This window comes from Otolemur garnettii, unplaced genomic scaffold (genome assembly GCF_000181295.1).
Source record: "Otolemur garnettii isolate 467f Iridium unplaced genomic scaffold, OtoGar3 scaffold00072, whole genome shotgun sequence".
NCBI classification, from domain to species: domain Eukaryota; kingdom Metazoa; phylum Chordata; class Mammalia; order Primates; family Galagidae; genus Otolemur; species Otolemur garnettii.
Window position 1 is genome coordinate 9,682,716 of NW_003852467.1, and position 24,395 is coordinate 9,707,110.

The following is a 24,395-nucleotide window of genomic DNA, read 5'->3' on the forward strand; positions in this document are numbered from 1 at the left end:
AATAAAAACCTGCAGCTAAATAGAGAAATAGGATATATTAGTTTAAATTTTTAATGAAGAAACTATGAAGAGAATAAAATAATATATTTCAACTAACAATATTCTTAAAATATGTTGGCTTCTTTCACAACAAATATCCATGTTAACTGTATTTTCTTTCTCTTTCCTGTGGATTTCTGCTTTGGTAATATTTTTTAAAATAAGTTAGGCACTTTCAGCTTTATGATTATTTTAATTTACATAATAATTCTCTGAGTTAAGTATCATTAGTTACATTTTATAGACAAGGAAACTGAGGCTCAGAGAAATTAAATAATTCATTCAAAGGCACTCAAGTAGCAAGCTTCTTGGCCGTCACACCTCATTAACCTGATTTTAATCCCATATTTTTTCTAACAAAGTCCTCTGGCATATAGAGAAGGATGATTCATTAAAATATATTAAAAAATCAAAACAGGCAAGAACATTTTCAATGGAAAATGAAATGGGATTCTTCTGGGTGGCAAAATGTTTTTGGAGCTCTGCTTTTGTTATGAAATGCTAGCCCTTCACGAATTAGAAATTTGATCTTTAAACAATGCCTATTTACGGTGAGTTGACTGAAAGGAAAAAAAAAAGACTAAAAATGGAAAGAAAGGTTACAAGGAATACTGTTTTAGCCAATAATGGGCTAGATATAAAAGGTAGCTAATTAATTGAAAATTTTCACTTCTTACACAGTTGCTTTGATACTGAGAGGTTTCAGACACAGTTGGCTTAAAACCAAATGATTCCTTTGAGATCTTTTTCTACTCCCAAAGCAGAAATGCACCTGAAGAAACCCTCATTGGCAGGATTCTCAAAGCTGCCGCAGTGTTTTGTGTGACAAGATACCTGACACAAACTCCTCTCATTGGGATAGCCATTAGGAGCCCAGGAAATATGCCAAGGAACTGAAGGATCCGTCAGCCTGGAGAGACGTGCCCCTTGGCATTCTTACTCAGTTTTAAAGAGATTCATAAAATAAATGTGAGCCCTTGATATCTGAAATATTTTTGAAGTATGACATGATTATTTACTTGAGTGATAAAAATGGCACAGTGTGTTAAATAATTATATAATCCACGTATTGTTCTACAGCAGAGGTTTTCAAAGGTGCAATAGAATTACCCGGCAGGGTTTGTTAAAAGAATATTTGAGACTCCTACTTTCAAATCTCTGACTTTAGTTTGAGGCTTGATAGTTGACATTTCTAATAAGTTCCTAGAGAATGCTGCTGCTGGTGGTCTAGAGGCCACAGTTTGAAAACCATTGGTCTAAAATATATGTGTACTATGTGGTAGTTGGGTTCTAAAAAAATAAATAAAATATATATAAAATTTGTAGATTTGCAAATTAAAATTCTTCATGGATCTGTAACCACCTAAAATCCTTTGTAGTCAAGAAAATATAAATATTCAAACATAACTATTTTTAAAAGGCTAGGCGCCCAACTCATTTATTAACTGACCCTTGGACCCAGATCTCTCCTGTCCAATACAGTGGCTATTAGGAACACGTAGCTGTTCAAATTTAAGTCAAATCGAAAATTCAGTTCCTGGGTCACAGTAGCCACATTCAAGTGCACAATAGTCACATGTGGCTATTGGCTATTAGATTGGACAGAGAGAACATTTTTCTCATCAAAAAACATTGTTTGGATGGTCATAAAGTTTCCCTGTACTTTAATAAGTAGCCTAAATCAAGGTCAGCCTTTCGTGTAAGCTAGCAGTTCTCAACCTGTGGGTTGCAACCCACAGGAACTATATATTAAAGGGTTGCAGCATTAGGAAGGTTGAGAACCACTGGTGTAAGCAGAGCAGGAAGATCCACCTGTAGGGTGATTTCAGGAACTTGGCCTTCCTCACCATCCCTCCAGTTTAGAGCATCTGTGTGTGAATGCACACACAAGTGCACAAACAGACACATGCATTTTTCTCATTTAACAGCTCATATCTAAAAGCTAAATTTCAAGGCTAAGATCCAGTTTAAAGGCATACACACTGGGGAAGATTGTCCCTGACATATTTTAATCATGTACAACTTTGTGAGTTATAAGAATTCCCTAAAGTTTTTAACTAGAGGGTATGGAATATAATATAAAAAGTCAAAATAAAAACCGTATTTTGATTCTGGGGTGTGGTAAGGGGCTGACAGGGAACAGGAGAACATGCCACTGAGAAATAAAAATAAAATCCTAAGCCCCTCTAACAAACTGACCTCATCTTTCTTGGCCAAGGGGATCCCAGAGAAACCTTAAAAACTCAAATCCCAGGCAGGACAGGATAGGAGATCAGACGTACCTCCTTATACCCCCTACCTCTTTAACCACCATTAGACTGTCTTCCCTAGGGGTTAGACAGAAACCAGTCCTTTGGAAAGACTTGTTCCACCACTGATTTCAACCAACCGCCTGATGTTGCTCCTCCCTTTTGCCGTTCTGGCACAACTGACCAGCATTCCTTCCTGAGAAGAGACCACTGACCAGGGAGTGATCCTGGCCAGTCTCTCTCTTAACTTACAGATTAGATTATTATGACTATTATTTTCACTGAGTATCATCAATTGCCCTAACATGCATCTTTGACATTCTACTCAATTATCTGAGAAGTCAAGACACAAAAGGAGATCGTATTAAGGACTCTGCTCATTAAAAGCTAACTTATCTCAATATCATTTTTTCTTCCTTCTCAGTTAATTGCGAATTTTTCTCTAACATTGAGTTAGAGTTGTTCTGTGTCTTTGCAAAGTAGTGCCCAGACTCTTTCAATCTCAGCATTCCCTCTCTTATGAGCTTCATGAGGCTTATTTTCTTGGGCTCTGCTCCAAGGTATGACAAAAAAAAATCATATCTTAATATTGAATCTATTTCTATGCTCTGTAAACAATATATTTCAATTAAGGAACTATTTCCAGTTAGTCTCAACTTTTGTAAGTCTTTCTAATTTCTCCCAGTTTTATTCAGAAAAATAAATAATTTATAGATGCTTTGAATACAATATCACTAAGGTATCCCAGATGAGTTAAGATGCGAGGAAGTCTAGGGGATTCAGGACTCCACATTAATATCTTTTATGAAATTAGAATAAAAATAGTGAAAAAACAGTGCCTTTTTGAGGTAAAGAAAGTTTAAAGAAAAGTTCTATTAAGTCGTAAGATTATGTTAATTCATATGAAACTTCTGGGAATCTAAACAAAGATAATTAACTTAAGTAACCACGGATGAAAGAAACCCCCTCAAAAAAGTCAAGGGGTGACATATAAACATATATTAAAAATATAGCTGACATATATAATAAACAGATGCATACAATGAGAAAATTAATAGGGGAGAATTGTTGTGTTATAAGACAGTGGGAAAGGGTAGAAAAGTTTGGCTTTGGGAGATGGATAGACCTGAAATTGAACTCTGATACTGCTACAGTATTATATTTAAAATATATGCAAATAAATAAATAAATAAAACCTATGCATCTCATTTTATCATCCATAAAATTCACCTTTCTTGGCTCAGTGCCTGTAGCTCAGTGGTTAGGGCACCAGCCACATGCACGGAGGCTGCAGGTTCAAACCCGACCCAGGCCTGCTAAACAAAAATGACAACTGCAACAACAACAAAAAACAAAATAGCCGGGCATTGTGGCGAGTGCCTGTAGTCCCAGCTGCTTGGGAGGCTGAGGCAAGAGAATCGCTTAAGCCCAAGAGTTGGAGGTTGCTGTGAGTTGTGACGCCACCGCACTCTACCAAGAGCAACATAGTAAGACTCTATCTCAAAAAAAAAAATCACCTTCCTTTTATAGTTGGGTTTCCAGATAAAATATAAAATGGCCAGTTAAGTTTGAATTTCAGATAAACAACTATTTTTTTTTAGAATAAGCATATTCCATAAAATATTTAGGATATATTTACACTCAAAAGCATGTATTATTTACCTGAAAATAAAAATTGACTAGGCAACTGGGCATCCTGTTTGAAATGTATGAAATTTGCTAAGTCTCAGAACTCTACGTTAGGGATAAAACTGCATACATCTAAGACATCTAAAGTTTTTTTTTTTTTGGAGCAATTAAATGAGCTGGCACATGTAAGATGCATAAATGGATGCTTAGCAAATATTTTGCACTACTGCACACCGTTTACTACTGCTTCACCTTATCTCCTGCTCCAATTTGAGCACTCTGCATACATAGAAGCTGTGATATGGAGATATCTACTGGCCTCCAAATTTTTCTATATGACTAAACAGATTCATATCAATTACTATAGCTAAGTTGCTATTACTTTCCATAGTTTAGTTATCAGGAAATTCCCATATTCCACCTTAAAAATTGGACGCACTGAAAAGGTGAATTTAACATTCTTTTAGTTACTCTAGGGAATAAGCTAATAAATATATCCAATGATAACCAGTGAAAAATCTTTTTATTGATATGAAATGTGTAAGTTAGAAGTGGAGGATTTCCAAGAAGTTATTTCCTTGGGGTGTATCTTCAAAATTCCTGAAAATCCTCGTGAAATTGCATAACCAACTTTTCCCATAATGCGGAAATGTTTTAAGAAGCCAGAACAGTAAGACAGTTTCTGTACTACTTCTTCATAAACTAAAATGCTGTTTCAGCCTTTACTGTAGTTGTGATTTGCTCGCCATAAATTGCTATATGAGAAGAAGACATTTTTAATTTTTAAACTTCACATTAATTACTTATATAAATAATTCTATTATTTATTTTGTACAATAAAAATAGGAGTATTTATTATCATTTATATCAAACCCATGATTTGATTTTCGGTTGGGCTTTATTCAGCAGATCCAATTAATTGGAACTTCTCAGCACAGTTCACCAAATACTGGTAGGTGATTTTCTATTGTCTTTGGGTAGTAATTAGGAGGATAATAATTTTTCTGTTCTCTAAAATCAAATATCCCAATATTTTAGATTGAGCATGTCCAATAGTAAATAGTTGAGTATAATATGTTATTATAGATAGAACAAGGGAAAATGACACAGGCTCTCTTTGATAACTTATAACTTATTTAGGAGATAAGTTTATACTTATTTGTCTTTCTGGAGTTTTAAGAGTATTCTTTTCCATATTGGTGCCCCAAATATTCTTTTCCTTATCAGTTCCCCAAATCTCAAGTTATTTTCACCTAATAGGTAGATCAAATTTGATACAGTTACTGTATTATTTATCACTGGACTATGTGATCCACAGCATTTTTGACTTGTTCCAAAGTTTAGAGACTGTTATGTGAGGGAGAAGAGATTGAATGTGAAACAAATGACTTAGTCTGCTAAAGGGATATGTCAACAATCAACACTCTCAAATTACATTGTGGGTGGTTACAATTAATTTGGGATCCCTCTTCTCAATCCCTTCTCCCCAACAGAAAAGTTCATGTCCTCTAGTACTAGGGTATCATATCCCTTCAAAATTTCTAATCTTGAAGACTAAGAATGCCCTAAGTAGGTGTCAGAGGAATTATCTTGGAAAATAACAGATATAAATAAAACTTATTTGAAGCATTTACTGAGTGCTTCAGTTTGCCATGTACTTTTCTAAGCATTCTGCATATATTGACTCAGTTTACATTTTCCTCAACCTTTGAAGCGAATATCATTATCCTCATTTAAAAGACAAGGAAATTGGGGAGCAAAAAACTTAGCAGCTTACCTAATGTCACACAAGAATTAACTAACTCGTGGAGACCATATTTGAACCCAGGCAATCTTATTTCAGAGCCTCTGCTCTTATGATTTATATACCATAAACTTATAGAGTGATGATTAGTCTTTCTTTATAATCCAACATTTTTTTTCTATCAAGAAACTATTACTAGTGAGTGGAGCCTAATTTAAATCTGAGATCAAAACATTTAGCCTAAATTATTGTCTTCCTTACTGTCTGTCAGATGTTTTTAGCTTCCCCACACATCCAGTAGTTCAACAAATATTTATGGAGCATCCACTATGTTTGGGAGATTATTTGGACTTTGAGGTTAAGGATGCAAATAAAATAGTGTTTGTACCTTCAAAGAGATAACCATCTATTAGGGGAAATCAATTATTTAAAAAGAAAGGTCAAGAAGGTATCAGAGACATCATGTAAAATACGTGCTAAGGAGCACAGACTAATGAAAAAGGGCCTCACTTCTGTCTTGGTCCTATGGAAAGCTTTCCTACAGATTTTCTCTCTTAAATTATATGGTTTTAAGATCAACATTAACATAAAAATACTTAGATTGCTAACATCAAGTATCTACAGCAATCATAATTACCTTTACACGCCATGATGTCAAAAATGAGCCACACAAATATTTTCTGGGGTACAAAATATTACCTATTTATATAACTTTTTAAATTTTTTTTTTTACAGTTTTTTGGCAGGGGCTGGATTTGAACCTACCACCTCTGGCATATGGGGTCAGCACTCTACTCCTTTGATCCACAGGTACCACCCCCTATTTATACAATTTTGATAACATGAAACTTGCTCTACCATGCTCTCATAATTCTTTTGAACAAACACATAACTATAGATTCATGCTATTTAGTAATGGTCGTAACTTCTTCAGGTAGAGTACAACCTCATCTTGATATGCCTCCAGTGTCCTACTCATTCACACTGAGAAAGAAATGTTGGAAATTTTCCTTAAACTTATATTATTTTGTGAACGAGTGTGAAGAAGGGGAACGAACCTGAGTGGGAATGGTCAGGAAGGAGAGAAAAGAGATGAGAGACAGAATGGGACTGGGAGGGGTAGAACAGCCAAGGCTGCAGCCAGCACCAAAATACAAAATCAGCTTTCTTTTATAGTATCTCAGCAGAGTTGTTTATGAGGAAGTAGGATGGACAAAGAAAATATTTTTGGTCTTACAATATGATTGGAAAACGTAAATAACTTTATCAAGAACCATTCATTCTGTTGATGGTTTCTACTGCATAACATTGTTAGCATATGTTAAATATAAAAAAACAAAAGGGAAGGGTTGCATAGTTTTCTGCATCGTTTCTAAAGATTAACTAAGTGAAGAAAGAGACTTGACTCTTGACAAAACATCTATGAAGGAGAAAAAACATTGTTTTAATAGGAGGAAAAACATGTCGACTAAGCAGGAGGAAAGCAGTGGGACGTCTCCCAGCCGGTGGGGACCCTGCCATCTCACCGCTTGCTCTCCACAATATTACAGCATGGTCATTACTCGTTCTTGTTAGCATCACAAACCACTATTGGCGTCTTCCTGAATGATGTTTTAAACCATTGCATTTAAATGAGTATGTTCATGTCTGAAACTGTGCAGGGATAAATGACTACATGCAGATGTGGCTTTGGGACTTTGAGAAACAGAGAAAAGTTTTGTGTTGTTATCTGTGGTGATAAATCACCTGAGGGGCTAGGAGTTCTTAATGCCTGGTTTAACATAAAAAGTAAGATGGTACAGAACAAATATCAAACCTTGAATTATATTTATAGTTCATATTTGTCATCTTTATTTTACAAGCATAGTTCTATTTACAGATAGTTCAATAAGAGAAAGGTAGATGTAGTCCCAGCTACTTGGGAGGCTGAGGCAAGAGGATCAGTTGAGCCCAAGAGTTTCAGATTTCTGTGAGCTATCATGCTACAGCACTCAACCCCCAAGTGACAGAGTGAGACTCCCTCTCTCTCTCTCTCAAAAAAAAAAAAAAAAAGAGTTAGGAAAATTAGACAGTATTTCTTATAATAAATGTCCCATTAATTTATAGAGCCCTTTCCTTCAATATTCCTCCTCCCAGGTTGAGTGTGGTGACTCATGCCTATAATCCTAGCACTCTGGGAGGCTGAGGCAGGTGGATTGCCTGAGCTCACAAGTTTGAGACCAGCCTGAACCAGAGCAAGACCTGGTCTCTAAAAATAGCTGGGCACTGTGGTGGGCGCCTATAGTCCCAGCCACTTGGAAGGCTGAGGCAGGAGAATCGCTTAAGTACAAGAGTTTGAGGTTGCTGTGACATCACAGCCCTCTACCAAGGGTGACAAAGTGAGACTCTATCTCAAAAAAAAAAAAAAAATCATTCTTCCTGGAGAGGGCAGACAATAACCCTTGGTGAATGAAAGTATTTGTTCACAGTGACATGGCAACCACCAGGCAGAGACAAAAAGAGAGAGAGAGAGAAAGGTACAAATAGTTGTAATAAATAATCTAACAGGAATTTAATTTAGGGGCTAATAAAAACTTACCATAATGAATGAAGCTTGTAGTAGAGATTTCTGATGCTTTTTCTAATCCAGTTCTCCTTTGAGGAACACAAGAGGTCTATGCCTCCTTACTCATTTGAAGTTATATGATGCTATTGTGAGTGAAATTCCTTGTATCTTGGATCATTTCTAGACTGAAAGATTTTGTTTTCAGAGTGACGCTGTCTAGTGCTTTTCATTCCTTATTAACCAAGGAAATTCCATGTTCCAGATGGTCCAAGGAGAAGATAAATAACAGAGCTTCCATCAGCCTGAATTATTATGTCTCTACATAAAATATTGCTGACCTGAAGAGTTGACCAGAAAAAGAAATTTGCATGTTGTGTTAAGCCACTAAGATTGGAGGTTGTGTGTGATGCACCCTAAATAGTCCACTTTGTGGACTATATATATTTCATGATATATTATATAATTCTGCAAGCACTTGTCTCCAAATACTCCAAATAGTCTTGGCTACTTGGGATTATTGCTCTGTTTTGAATGTCTGGTAAGATTTAAAACTAAGTAGCTAACAATTATGGTACAGATGTACCATTGATCATAATTTTACAAAATGATTTCAGAGATATTATGCCATTTGATCTTTACAAAAATTGAGTGAGGAAACAAGCATAAAAAATTTAAGTGATTTTGTCAAAAAGCTCAGAAAGAGATAGAGTACAGATGATTTTTCTTGGTTCTGCATCTGTTTTACTAGTATAAATAAATACACTCTTATTTATCATGTCAAATCATTACATCATAATAAATCTGATGAAAAAGAGAATGAAATATGGTTTGATAGATTTGGGTCTTCTGGCTCTGCACCCGTAGCACAGTGGTTACAGCGTCAGCCACATACACCAAGACTGACAGGTTTGAAACCAGCCCTGGCCAGCTAAACAACAATGACAACTGCAGCAAAAAACTAGCCAGGTATTTTGGCAGGCACCTATAGTCCCAACTACTTAGGAGGCTGAGGCTAAAGAATCATTTAAGCCCAAGAGTTTGAGGTTGCTGTGAGCTGTGACGCCATGGCAGTCTACCAAGGGTGACATAATGAGACTCTGTCTCAGAAAAAAAAAAAAAAAAAAAAAAGATTTGGGTCTTCAGAAATACTTTAAATACTCCCCCAAATTATTTTTAATTATATTAACTTCTTACATAATATAGGATTATTGCTTATATTTTTCCTATGAATTCCACATGTTAATCTGATGTTTCCACCAAAACAGATGGTTTGAGCCCCAAATAACCTCCTTGGGAGAGTTTAATTAGAGAAAATGGGTTTTGATGATAATCAAACCTTCGGATCACAGCTATAGTAATGATGTCTATATTACATCAGTCTGACTCCATATGACAGCACATACTTAAATACTGAAACAGTGATCATTTACTTATTTTCAGGAAAAGTGAGTCTTATTTATGGCACTTGCTTGGAGGAAAGAAGAAAAAGAAATTCTTTCTATCCTTTTTTTCTGCACACAGGTTTTGGTGGTTAAATTACAGATAGAGTGATATAGCATATGATAATCACATTAAGTGTACACATTAGCAAACACGCCTGCCTTCCCACCCATAACATCTGCACACACACCCAGATACCAAAACACAGACTCAGTAAATGTCCATTTATCTTACATTTCATATAAGGAAGAAAAGTACTCATTTTTTTTTTTTTTTTACTTTCTAGTTTGCTTTTCTAAACAATTCAGGATATATGACAATGAGATGACACAGATATATTACCCTGTGGAGATATGTGCTTTCAAGACACTGGCAAGTGGTTTGAGATTGATGACACAAAACTGCTCCAGCAGTTGATCTGACATTGTATGCTCTTCTCCTTTAATGAAAGAAGGAGCTACACATGGATCATAATTATCAAGAACTATCTGTTACTGTCAGTGACTAAAGAAAATCCCATTCAGATTCACGGAGTGTATTAGATATTACTGCTGAAAAATTAAATAAAAGTAATGCATGGTGGATACAGAAGGGATATATTAAAAATTAGCTAAGATATTTATAAGATGCCACAACAGAAAGCAAAGTTCATGGCATTATTCAAGGTAATGATGTTTTTTGCATTGAACATGACTTACATATTCATGCAATGGTAAATGTTTTCCTGTTTCAGAAGTTTCTTTTTTTAGAAAAAGGCAACAAGCATGTAATCACCGGTATTAAGTGCATTAGGAGAAGTAACTAAGCAGACAGAATCTTTCTGAACATTCTCCAGTGTAGTTAAATATGCTTAATCACATGGCTGTGTTGCTGAGTACATGACCGGTTTGTCAAAACTAACATGAATACAAACCTGAAATATTTTGATCCCCAACCCCAGCAGTCCATGGCCTGTTAGGAATCAGGCCACACAGCAGGAAATGAGTGTAGGCCAGCAAGCGAAGTTTCCTCTGTAGTTACCATTGCTCCCCATCGCTGGCATCACCACTTGAGCTCCGCCCCCTGTCACATCAGGAGCAGCATTCAATTCTCATGGGACTGTAAAGCCTACTGTTAATTGTGCATACGAGGAATGTGTACTTAGGAGAGAATCTAACGCCTGATGATGTGAGGTAGAGCTGAGGCCGTGATGCTAGTGCTGGGACCATCTAGTTGCAGGGAAACAAGCTCAGGGCTCGCACTGATTCTGCATTATGGTGAGTGAGATATTATTCTATATAATAATAATAGAAGTGAAGCACACAATGCATGCAATGCACTTGAATCATCCCCAAATCGCTGCTGCTGCCTCCTCATTCTCTATCCATGGTAACATCCTATTCCATTAAACTGGTTCTTGGTGCCAAAAAAGGTTGAGGACTACTGCTTTAAAATATTTTCGGTGTTAAAGGGAGCAAAAATAAATATTGAGTGGTTGCCAAAGAATAGAGATGTCCAGAATTCTAAGTTTTATAAATTACCGTGACTTTCCTACGTTGTTTTAAAATCTCTTTAAGTTCAATATCATTTACCTTTGAAATGTAAATGTCATAAGGAAATACTATTTACATAACTGGATATAAATTTTCGAGTATTCATAATGATGGATTTAGAGTTGTCGTCACCTAGTCACAACCCGGCATGCAGCTAACCAATTCCGTTTTTCTGTTGCGTTGCTAAATTATATTAGCTCTGCCTATGCAAATGTTAGAGGGCTTGGAGATATGATAACTTGGCAGTGTCCTAACTGAAGAGCAATCGAGGGATCTTCTATGATATTAAAATTGTTACAACTGATGACACTGAGTGGAAAGAACAATCAGAATCAAGAGCTCCTGAGTTCCCAGGGGTACTGCATGGTTTCATTGTAGCGGCTCTTCTACTTCGGCTGTGCGGATGGACACAGGGACAGGCCTTGGTCTCCCTAACTGCTCCTGGGGTGTGTATTGATGCTATCCTCTAACATCCACTTTGAGAGAATCCCCATTTGCTAGTTTTTTGACTTATTTACTAATTTTACTAGTACGATGATAGAAAATGTATTTTTTTATAAATCCAGCCAATAAGTTCACACATAACTGGTTAACCATAAAGACAGATGAGCCATCAACACATGTTCTACAGAAGAATTCTAAAACAAAGGTAGAGTTGGCTGAGGTAATTTAATATAGGGTTTAACTAGGAATTGTAATAATTGAAGTAAATACTATTTGGGGTATTTTTCTTGATTATGATTTTAATTTAAGATATGTTTATTTCTACTTTTTCTTTTTTTGTTTATTCAGTTTTTATAACTTTTTCTAGCTGGACCAAGTTGCTTTAAATGTTTTTCTTTTTCTCTGTCATTTAGAAGGCAAAAATCTTTTTAAAAGTTCTAAATTTGGATGACATTTGGATGACTAAAATGTTTGACATTATCAAGTGTTATCAAGGATATGGAGATATTAGAACACTTACATTGCTCATGATGACTTAAATTTGCACAGCTGTTTTGGAAAAAAATACTTAGCCGTGCTAACTTAAGCTAGATAGCAACTTCAGCGACTAATTTTCCTGCAGGATACGTACCAACAGAAATAAGTGTTTTAAAATGTACAAAGCATGTACAGAAATGATCTCAGAATTTTTATTCATAATTGCCAAAAGGTGGAGACAACTCAAACGTCCATCAAAACCTGAATGGGTAAATTGTGATATATATGATGGTTATGCAATATAATATTACTCAGTGATGAAAAAAACGAGCTATCATTACATGCAATAAAGTGGCCTAGTTCAACAGACGTGATGCTGAGAGAAAGAAATCAGACACAAAAAAGCACACACTGTATAATTCCATTCATATGAAGTTTAAAAGACAATATTAATCTATCATAATAGAGGTCAGAATTATATACTCTTATGGCGGAGGCTACTGGTTGGGCAGGGGCACAAGTGTTCTGGGTGCTTAAGTAAGTCTGTAACTCAATCTGTGTAGTGGTTACATATGTGAACCAATGTAAAAAAATCCACAGAAATTAAGATTTGTGCAATTTAATGTAATTCTTCAATTAAGAAAAATCTACTCTTATGCATAAACTTTAAAAATTGCTGAATTTTGATTTCCTTATTTGATAATTTAAGCAAGAAAGCAGACCTTCTAATATTTTCCATACCAGCATATGAAAAGAAATTAATATCTTTTCTCTAAATTCTGTTGTTATAGTCTGGTGTCTTAATTTTAACCATTACGTTGGTTTCTGGTTTTGTTGCTAATTTAAGACAAAATGCTTTTCATTTCTTCTTATGGTCACATTTTTAACAATTACTTAAGATAAAATTTTAGTAAATGGTTTCAGTCATTCCCATCAGCTTTCCCAGTTCTTGAGATTTTTGATTAATCTCCAAGTAATTCTTCAAGGTTGAGTAATCTAAACCGTACACATGTGACACTTCACATATATTTTTTGGTTGCAGCCGTCATTCTTGTTTTGGCAGGCCTGGGCTGGATTTGAACCCACCACCTTAGGTGTATGTGGCTGGCGCCTTAGCCACTTGAGCCAAGGTGCCGAGCTGACACTTCACATATAAACAAAATTTTGTCTAGGGATAGAATTCTATTTCAGAACTGTGCATAGAGTTTCTTTAATTTATGGCCTTTGATTTCAAATAGAAGTCTGACATCTGAAAGATTTTCTTTCCTTAGAGGAGAAATTTTTAAGTCTTTCTTTCTGCCTGGATGGTTGTAGATCTTTCCCGTGTGTTAGTAGAAAATATACATTTCAAGCCTATTTCTGGAGGGATTTCTCTGGAACCCAGGAGCCTTGACTTGAAACCTATCCTCATGTGTCTTCATTCACCATCAGAACTGGATTTACTGTCATGCGTTTGCAGTATTTGTTTTAATTTTCCTGGTTCCTTTATTCAATGCAAATTTTATGTGTGTTGAGTTACATAACAAGTATTGATTAAACTTTGTGTGTTTTGCAATTGTTTGCTTTCTTTGCTTTCCTTATGTTTTTATCATATAAAACTTAATTCATAAACTCATATGTCTTTAGGTATGTCACTGGAACAATGGGAATCATAAACAGGCCTGATATTTGTTTCCCAGTGTGATAAGCAGGGGTTACTTTCACCCTTCCACTCATTACTTTAGCCCTATGACAAGGTTCCTATCATTACTAAGCTCTAGGTCTGCTTAGTAATTCAGTTATTCAATTCCTATAGGGAAGCGAGAGGCAGTGAGGTCTGTAGGACATCCAATCAGGGAATGTTTGTATCTGTCCCCTTTCTTTGCTATGTTTGATGAAAAGAGTGCAGTGACTTGTTTGGACTCCTTCCTGTGCTCTCCTCTTAATCAGGTGAGAAACATTTGATATGTATCATCCTCACTATACCTGCAAATGATTTTCTGTTTCCTACTGAGGCTGCTATCACGGTCCTGACATTTATCTACCCCGGATATTGCCGATCTACTCTAGTAAGGATGACACCACTAGGTGCAGGATGCCTTCTCGCTCTGCCTCATAGCCTGCTCTTTTGTTCTGTCCTTACTCCTTTAAGTCTCTCTTCTTTTGAAATTCTATTTCCACAGACCCAGACTTTATAGGATAAGCAGCAAGTTGTTTCTTGGTCTCTTTCTAAGATTTATTATCAACTGTACCACGTTGAGCTGAAATACCTTTCATGTTTCTGCCACGTGTATAACTCTTTCCCATAACTCACATGATTCTCAGAGTTCATAAAACAAAAGCAAGAGTGGCTCGGAAGTAGCAAAGTTTTTCTGATGTGAGAATGAGAGTGATTTCCCCAAGAGCTACAGTAAAGAAAACACTGTATTTTGCCCTTTGGTGTGACTAGACTTGACTTCTTAATCATCAACATATGACCTATGTTAAAAATCTCAATTTGAAGCATTTTACATTCTGACCACCATTTCTTATCCTTCTAGATCACGTATACCAGTACTCTTGTTTTAAATTTCAAATCAATATGAGGGTACAAATGTTTAGATTATTTTCAATTCTAAAGTAAAATTCAAGTTGTAGTTGAGCCCTTAACCCAGGCAGTGTGCTGAACACACCCCCTTATACACATTAGGTGAGATCCTGCCAATCACCCTTCCTCCTCCTCCCTTCCCTCTCTCCCCTCTCCCCTCCCTTTTGCTAGACTATATTTGGGTTTTACCTTTCATGTGAGAGTGTAGTTGTTTATATACTGGTTTCATATTAGTACTAAGTACACTGGATTTTTTTTTTTCAGTCTTGAGCTACTTTGAGCTTAAGAAGAATGTTTCAACTCCATCCAGTTAAACATAAAAGATGTAAAGTTTCTGTTTTCTTATGGCTGAATAGTACTCCGTGTACACCAGTACACTTAATTGAGAAACTGTTTGTCTATGTGGAGGCCTTTCATCTGCAGATGATCCAGAATCCATTGTCTGTGGATGTCTATATTCCTTCTTTACCCAGTTAAGATTCCTTGATCCATCATTAAAAATCACTCCTTTGCAATGACCTGTAGTATTCTGGCCCCACTCTTTCTCCACTATGCATGCTTGACTAAAGCCATCTATCCAAATACCTATGCCTTCAGCCAGGAAGCTGAAATCAACATTAAAAAATGTACACAAATAATATACTTGGACATACTTTACACTCATGATCATACATTTCAAATACACACAAAATTGCCAGAGAGTCTTCTTTGCCTTTCTTAATGTGACTGATTTCTCACTCCTCAAATTGTTGTTATAATATGCTCTTTTTCTTCAAATAGCCAATATTTTCTCATCTACTCTCTCTCTCAGCTGTACTCTGATCTCATTCATCTCTGACAAAATAGAAACAACAAATGTGAAAACTTCCTCAGCTTCCTTTGGCCAAATCTATCCTCATGACCTTTTTATACTTACACTCTCTGCACTTCTTCCTTTGCAATGCCCCTACTTCTAAGGTCGGCCTTACCAACTGCTACTCTTAATCTCAGACGTTACCTTCTCAAGCATAATATTCTTACAATTATTAGTCTGTCTCTCTACTATGCAGTTTTGAAAAGATGCAAAATAGCCTTTCATTAACCATCTTAAAAAACATTGCCAGGGTATTAGTCAGGGAAGACTTAGCTCTGATGAAGTGACATATGAATCTAGATGATTCAGTGACTAAACGCAACAAAAGTTTATTTCTTCCTTACATAACAGTGCGACATGGGTAGCTTGGCTCTTCCTTGTGGCTATCTTCAACAACTCGGGTTGCTCAAGTTTGCCATTGGAGGAGAACTAAGTGGAAAGATGCATGGGATATTGGTAAAGCTCTATGCCTGCTAATGGCATGCATGATTTCTATCAACCTTCCCTTGTCCGGATGCAATGTCATGGTTGAAACTTAACTGCAAGGGAGACCAAGAAATGTACTCTTCTTACTCTCATGAAGAGGAAACTGTTGTGAACATGAAACATTTTCTCAGGCATAATAGCACTAATTCCACATACCTTATCCAGCTACCACTTTTTGTTTTTTTTTTTTTTTTTTTTGAGACAGAGTCTCACTTTGTTGCCCTCAATTGAGTGCTGTGGTGTCATAGCTCACAACAACCTCAAACTCCTGTGCTTAAGTGATTTTCTTGCCTCAGCCTCCCTAGTAGCTTGGCCTACAGGTGCCCACCACAATGCCTGGCTATTTTTCTTTTTTCACTTTTTTTTTAGAAACAGAGTCTCACTCTTGCTCAGGTTGGTCTTGAACTCCTAAACTTAGGTGATCCACCTGCCTTGGCCTCCCAAGTGCTGGAATTACACGCATGAGCTACCACGCCTGGCCTCAGCAGCCACTTTTTAAAAGTTCTGTCTATTTTCTATTTCATCATCCTCAAATTCTTTTATACCTCCAACATACAATAATCCATTCTTCATGCTGCTCTTGACAATGATCTGAAAAGTGACAAATAGAATGGTTGGATTTCTGCCTTCCTCTTAGTTGTACTGTCAGCAACATTCCACACTTCCTCCCTCCTGGTATTTCCTGATTTGTATTATTTGTGGTGTCCATGAAACCCTAGTTCATACCTTTGTCTACTCAGCTGACTTCTCCATCTCAGTTTGCTTTATAGGCCCTTTAACTTGTCCCCAGGAGTTCCTCCCCACACAGGCTCTACACTTTCAACTCTTGGAGGATCACATCTGGCTGCATGTCTTTAAATTTAAATTGTTAGAAACCACTGACTCTTAATTTTATATCTCCTGTCTCATCCTCATTTCCATTTGACCTCTTCTACTTAAAAGTTTTTTCTTTCTCTTCACTGCCCCTCTATGTAATTCATCAGTGAGTTCTATTGGTTCCTCCTGCAAAACATATCTTAAAAATAAATGCTTTTTCTGCCTCCACTGTTTTTCACTTCCCTGAGAGAAGCTTATATTTTTTCTCATCCAACGCAGTACAGTAGTTTCATAACTAATCTTCTTGCTTCCCTCCTGTTACAGCGTGTAACTCTTGTCTGCCTAAAATCTGTCTCCTCCCAAAGCTAGAGTTATTTAAAAATCAAATCATATCACTCTGCTTACAATCTTACAAAGGCTGATTATAATTATAATATAAGCCTGAATTCTTTAATGCATCAATACATTCCTGTAAAACTGATCTCTTACTTGCCCCCTTTCACCTCATTGCCTACCATTTGCACTCACTGAAGCTACTCTGGCCATTCTGGATCGAGTGTCCTTCGTTGAATGTGGATGGTCCATTCTCATCTTGGGGCTTCTGCAATTACTCTAGCATTCATCAGTAGCACTCTCCCCTGGATCTTCCCATGCATAGTAACTTCTTGTCATTTAGATGTCATTCCTAATACCACTCCCCAATTAAAATGCTCAATATTCTCTTCCAACTACCTTAGTTTCAGTTTTTCCGGAAAAGCAGATTTTGAGGCAAGGACTTGAGTGCAGGTAGTTTATTTAGGAGGTGATTCCAGAAATCACAAATGAAGAAGTGGGGGTGAGTTAGGAAAGTGAAAAAGCCTATAATATATACCTTCTTAACCAGCAGATTGATGTTTTGAACAACCAAGGTAAAATCCCTCAGAGAAACTCTAAGAACTGTGAAACACACCTTAGAATTTTCCCACCAGAGAAGGAGGCTATTGTATTTGTACACAAACTCTTACCTCTCCTTGGTTGAGGGTCGAGATCAACTCTACCTATGTGCTTCTTAGTTGTGCATGGTCAGACAAGTTCCTGTGGTGGCAGAGACAGTCCCAGGCAGAGAAGCTGACCATGCAGGGCTTGAAAATTACAGAAATATAGTCCAGGCATGGTGGCTTATGCCTGTAATCCTAGCACTGTGGGAGGCCGAGGCAGGTGGATGGCCTGAGCTCAGGAGTTCAAGACCAGCCTGAGCGAGAATGAGATCCTGTCTCTAAAATAGCTGGGCATTGTGGTGGGCTCCTGTAGTCCCAGCTACTTGGGAGGCTGAGGCAAGAGAATCACTTGAGCCCAACAGTTTGAGGTTGCTGTGAGCTTCGATGCCACAGCATTCTAGCCTGGGGGCAACAGAGTGAGACTTTGTCTCAAAAAAAAAAAAAAAAAGAAGGAAAGAAAGAAGGAAAATTACAGAACTATGCTCTAACACAGTTACAAGTGAAATCAGAACTAGGACAAAGAAATAAGAAACACAGGGCAGTATATCAATAGCATCTACCACACATCCCAGTCCTCCAAACACACACGTGTGCACCACATAGACCTTTACAGCGTATCACTTGTTAGAGCATCTGTAATTTTTCTCACTAACCATTATCAAAATTATCTTCTTTATATATTTGTTTGCTTGTTTACCTTTGTTCTCCCCACAAAGAATCTGAGCTTCACAAATATAAGCTCTTTATGTTTCTTATTCACCATAACTTCCTGAGTGCCTTGGATAGTGATTTAAATGCACACAGAAAATATCTTCTAAATGAAAGAAAAAGCAAATTCTCTAACAATTTCTTATTGAAGGTTATTGGAATCATTTTATAGAACACTCTGAATTAACATCTACCTTATCATTTCTTAGAAGTTTATGATTTTCTTTTTCTTATAAAAGCAGGAACTGTGCTTTGTAAACCATGACTGTCTTGCATTACTTACTACTAAAGATGTCAGCATATTTTGAGAAGCTGATGGTACTTCTTCTAAAATATCCCACCTGTCAGCCATATCAATCAGTAAGTGACAAAGGATATACAGAAAAATGCCTTTAAACTCAAGTGACAGGAACATATAAGCACGCATTACCAACTGAATACAGCTGTCCCAAGAAAGAACTAAGTGTCACACATAAGATTAATTTGAAAGAAAACTGAAATGAGAGAGAGAGAGAAAGAAAATCATTAGAATTATAAGAGTAATAAAACCTAAGTAGGTTCTGATTTGACATTAAAACCCAAAAAAGGGAAATGAATTTTTAAGTAAAATTGTGAATGAGCATAAAGACGTGAGTTTCTAGAGAAAGTGCATAAGGAAAAGATCTGTATATTTGTTCGAAGGTGAGTGAGGGTGCATTGAAGATGAGGCAAAGATTTTAATGCTAATTGTGGAGAGAAGAAACTAGGCGTTGGCTGGAATAGAGATCGATGTTGTGAATCAAGATTAGTCAGCTAATCAGTTAGATAACCCGCTGACTAATAACCTCAGTGGGTTATCTAATAATCTGAGTTGTGAGTTCAGCACCTCTAGGTTTTTCCTCCTAAAATTACTACCATGATATTTTTATTTAGAATGAGTTGTTATAGTGATCCATGTCTTGCGCTGTCCTAGAGAGGATGATAATAATGTATGATTACCTGGGATTGGTACAGCGGGCTAAACAAAGGCTATTTCTGAAGCTAAAGGTAGTATCTTATTGCTACAGATTCCTGTTTTTGCAGATCACTCCTTGGTTCTGTTTCTAGATCAATCTTTAACTCTAAATCATCTACCTTTATTTAAAGCATGAGAGTATTTGACATACAACCTCTTTAGAAAGAAGAGAAAAAAATGGATAAGTTCTTTCAGACTTTTTGTTGCAAAATTTTAGAAATCATTCAAGGTAAATGTTGTTATTAAAATGGCAAAAAGGAAGATGAAGAAAAATTTCATTGACAAGACAGTGTATGTGTTTATTTCCATCCACATATATATATATTCATTTTGAGGCAGGAAAATAAAAGCACTTCAAAGGAGACAAATGATTTCACTACATCGCTATATACTTTTTCAAGTCACTGGTATCAATATCTATCTATATATTATCTTTACATACATGTTAAAAATTGGTATGAGAATTCACAATCATAAGAATGTAGAAACAATCTAGTACCCACCAATACATGCATGGATTAATAAAATGTGAGATACACACACACATACATACCATGGAATACTATTCAGCCATAAAAATGGTTACCTGGTATCTTTTGTAACAACCTGGATGGAACTGGAGACCATTCTCTTAAGTGAATTATCATTAGAATGGAAAAACTAACATCATATGCACTCAGTATTAAATCAGAACTAATCGATCTATACTTATGTGCAAATATGGAAGTAAAAGTCAATGGAAATACAGCAGGTGTGGGCGGGGGAGTTCACACCTAATGGGTACAACGCACACTACACTATCTGGGTAAGAAGTCCCTTATAACTTTGACTCAATCTGTATAAACCAAACTATGTAACCAAAACTTCTGTACCCCAGTAATACTCTGAAATAAAGGGAAAAAGAAAAACAGAAAAGAATTGGGGTGCAGGGTATTTAAACCTTGACATAATGAAGCATAAATATTTTAGTGTCCACCATATTACATATAGCCTCACATGGTATGACATGACTATGGATGAAAGGGGAGAACCACTGTAACCTGGATTCTTGCTTTGTGGACTCTTTTAATCTAAGAAATCATTAGATAAAAGATGAAAATACAGTCAAAATGTTAAGAGAAAGAGTTAAATTCTTTGGTATATTTTTAGAGAAAGGCTCTCTCTAGAATTTTCACTGGCCCTCAGGGTAGAGTCATTGGTCCTGAATTGCTTATGTCAGTACTTATCAGTCCACCCATAGATTCTAATCTCTGCAAATAGCATTAGCTTTAATAATCAAGAAGGCTGATAATAAATATATGAAATGGGGCAGTCCAGGGAAGTTCAAACTCACACCTTGAAGTCTCTTCCAATGCTGGCCCTGTTGCACTTGGATTGCCTTTGTGCAATCATCCTCAGAAAGCAAATTCATATTAGAATAATCTGATTTGGGGAGAGGGAGGCAGAGTGGAAATTACAGATAAGCAAGAAAATTAAGAGAGAAAAGAAAGAGCAATGGAGTCTTACACAGGATGGCCATAAAATTTGTGTACAATTTACAATAGTTTACTATTGCACGTGAACTTTATGGTCACACTGTATAAGTGGGTTATAAGAAGAAAGGGAGAAAAGGAAGGAAGATGGAAAGAAAAGAAAAACCAATATTCTTGAAGCTAATTACTAAGTTTGGGCTCCCTGCTAGGCATTTTATACAAAGCAATTTAAAATTCTGCTTACAATTTTGCACATAGCTCTCTAAAGTATCCAATTTTATTTATGCCTTCACTTGCCAATAATCGGACTTCTCTAATTAAGTGAGCTTCACAAGGAAGGACTTTGTCTTTCTTATTGTCATCTCCTGTATCTCAGACAGAGTCTGACTTATGTGGATATCCAGGGGACATTTGCTAAATAAACATTCTAAGCACACGTTTTTCAGAACATAGAATAATTGAAGGCTGAGTTGCTGGTGGCAGAGACAGAGACAAAGAAATATTTTTCCCCCCCAAAAAGTAAAATTCTGAGTAATTTTCTTCTTTTTTCTCTCATTAAATACTATTTTCAGATGCCTAACATCCACTGTCAAGTTCAAGGTTCCAGTATTCCTGTAAGAAAAAGGTCCTTTTTTATCTGGTTAGTGTTATACTATAAACTCTTGAAATATCATTACTGCCTCCCCCACAAATGGAGAGGGTATTTGAGGGCAGGTCTGTTTCTTTTAGTTTTTTGAACAAATGGTAGCTTCTTTGCTGTTGTTACCAATTAAAATTCCACCGATAATGTTGGAGAGTGCTTCTAATAAGTAACTAGTACATGTTGTCAGAGAGAAAGGTTCAAATGGAGTTATATTTAGAGAATTTCAACAGTTAGATTAAGGAGATAAATAAAATTTAGATAAACATTTGACAAATGGGAAAGTCATAATGGCCTTATCAGAATAGCCATTTGATTTTCTTGTGGGTTATAATTTAAGTGCAATAAATGAATTTTCCCTTGAGTGTGTTAGCTTTTTATTCAGAAAGAAAATTCAATTCAACCTTGAATTGTCAAAAGGAAAAACCTTGCTTAAATTTTACATTTTCAAGGGATAATACAGCCCTCTTTTTTACTTTGACACTTTAAACTATGCTGCTTACATAGATCAAATCAACTTGATACTTTACAAAAACTTTTGAAGGTGCTAGACAAACCTGGTCTGTGTCTGACCAGCTACTCTACGATGTCCATGTCAGTTTGAAACCTGCTTAGAACAGAATTCTAATATTCACCTCCCTATTTCTAGTTATTGATTAATTGTATGTTGCCTATCAACAATCTTCCTTTTTTTTTTTTAGACAGAGCCTCAAGCTGTCCTCCTGGGCAGAGTGCCGTGGCATTACAGCTCACAGCAACCTCCAACTCCTGGGCTCAAGCGAGTCTCCTGCCTCCACCTCCCAAGTAGCTGGGACCACAGGCGCCCGCCACAACGCCCGGCTAACAATCTTCCTTTTTAAGCCCATGCTGTAATACGTGATACATATTTATGTAGTTCCTTTGCTCTTATATAAGACATTTTAACAGTTAATCTTAGTCTAAGCAGCATTTTGTAAAGAAACTTTGCTTGAATTGCTTATAGAATAATACCCTACTCAAATTTGATCAACAAATCTCTTGTTTTTCTAATTAGTTATTACAGTGGCTAAAACAGCTTACTGAATGGGAATAAATGCATTCCTTTCTATTTCAAATCTCTGTATCATGCAGTGACCTTACAATTTAGTCTTTAACTCTACCAGTCAACTCTGAATAATCTGTCTGTATAACTTATACCCACAACCCTAAGTGTTTCTGTACCTTCTGATCCAAACTTTGCAATCTCTCCTATTCTTCCCCTAGCTTAAGGAGACTGGAGGTAAGCCTGATTTTTCAAATATGATACCACTTCTTTTTAATAGAACAGACCTAATAATTTTGTTATAAAATACACTTTATGTTCTTTCTTATTTTTAACTTAAGTTTGATAATATTTTGGCCTTCATTCAATTCATTCTGAATATACTAAAACAAAATAAGCTATGATTAATAAGTGTGAACCTGTTATATGCTACAGTATATCACACTTAATATTTAGTAGAAACTGATGACAAATTATAAAATTATGCATTATTCTTTTTAAAATTTTGTTATTAACTTGAAAACTTTCTTCATGCTTTTCCTTTGTAGATAACTTTTTCCCTCACCCTGAACCCCTAGCAATGACTGATTTATCTTCCATTCCTATAGCTTTGCCTTTTCCAGAATGTCATAAAAATGGAATCATTTATTTAGAGGCATTTTGATCTGGGCTTCTTTCAGTTAGTAAAATGCATTTGAAATTTAGCTATGTTGCTTCATGTATCAATAGCTTATTTCTTTGGTGTTATGGCTGACTTTGGAAGCACTGGACTTTGTTTATTCATTCTCCAACTGAAGGACAGTTGGCTTGTTTCAGGTGTTTGATGGTTATGTATAAAGTGTAATACACATCCACATACAGGTTTTTGGGTGAACATAAATTTTCTCTCATTTTGGGAAAAGTTTTTTATATATGTATGTGTGTGTGTGTGTGTGTGTGTCCGTGTGTGTGTATTCTGGGCTGAAAATTACTTTGTTTAAGAAGGTTAAAGGTGTATGACTATTCTCTTCTGGGTTGGAAAGTTTCAGCTGAAAAATCTGGTGTCACTCTGATAGCTCTGTCCCTGTAGGTCAGTTGGTGCTTTTTCCTGGCTGTTTGCAGAATTTTCTCTTTTGTCATGATTTTTGATAGGTTAATTAACATATGTCTTGGAGAGTTGCAATGACCTGGGTTTGATAGCATTTTAAAAGGAGCGTATCAGAATCTTTAGTGAAACTTGGGAAGTTGTCATTTATGATATTCTACAGTAGGGCTTCCATTCCTTTGAGATGAACTTCCCCTTCAGGGATCCCTATTATTTATATGTTTGAACACTTTTTTTTTAGACAGAGCCTCAAGCTGTCACCCTGGGTAGAGTGCCATGGCATCACAACTCACAGCAACCTCCAACTCCTGGGCTCAAGCAATTCTCTTGCCTCTGCCTCCCAAGTAGCTGAGACTACAGGTGCCCACCATAATGCCCAGCTATTTTTGGGTTGCAGCTGTCATTGTTTGGCGGTTCTGGGCTAGATTTGAACCCGCCACCTCAGGTGTATGTGGCTGGCGCCTTAGCCACTTGAGCCACAGGCACTGAGCTGATATGTTTGAACACTTTAAGAAGTTTCTTAATTCTCTGAGCAAATGTTCTGCTTTCTCTCTCTTTTCTACCTCCTTAACTACCTGAGTTAACTGAAGAACTTTATCCTCTAGCACTGAGATTCTTTCTTCTTCATGGTCTAATCTATTTTTGTTACTTTCTACTGCATCTTTAAATTCCTTGTTTG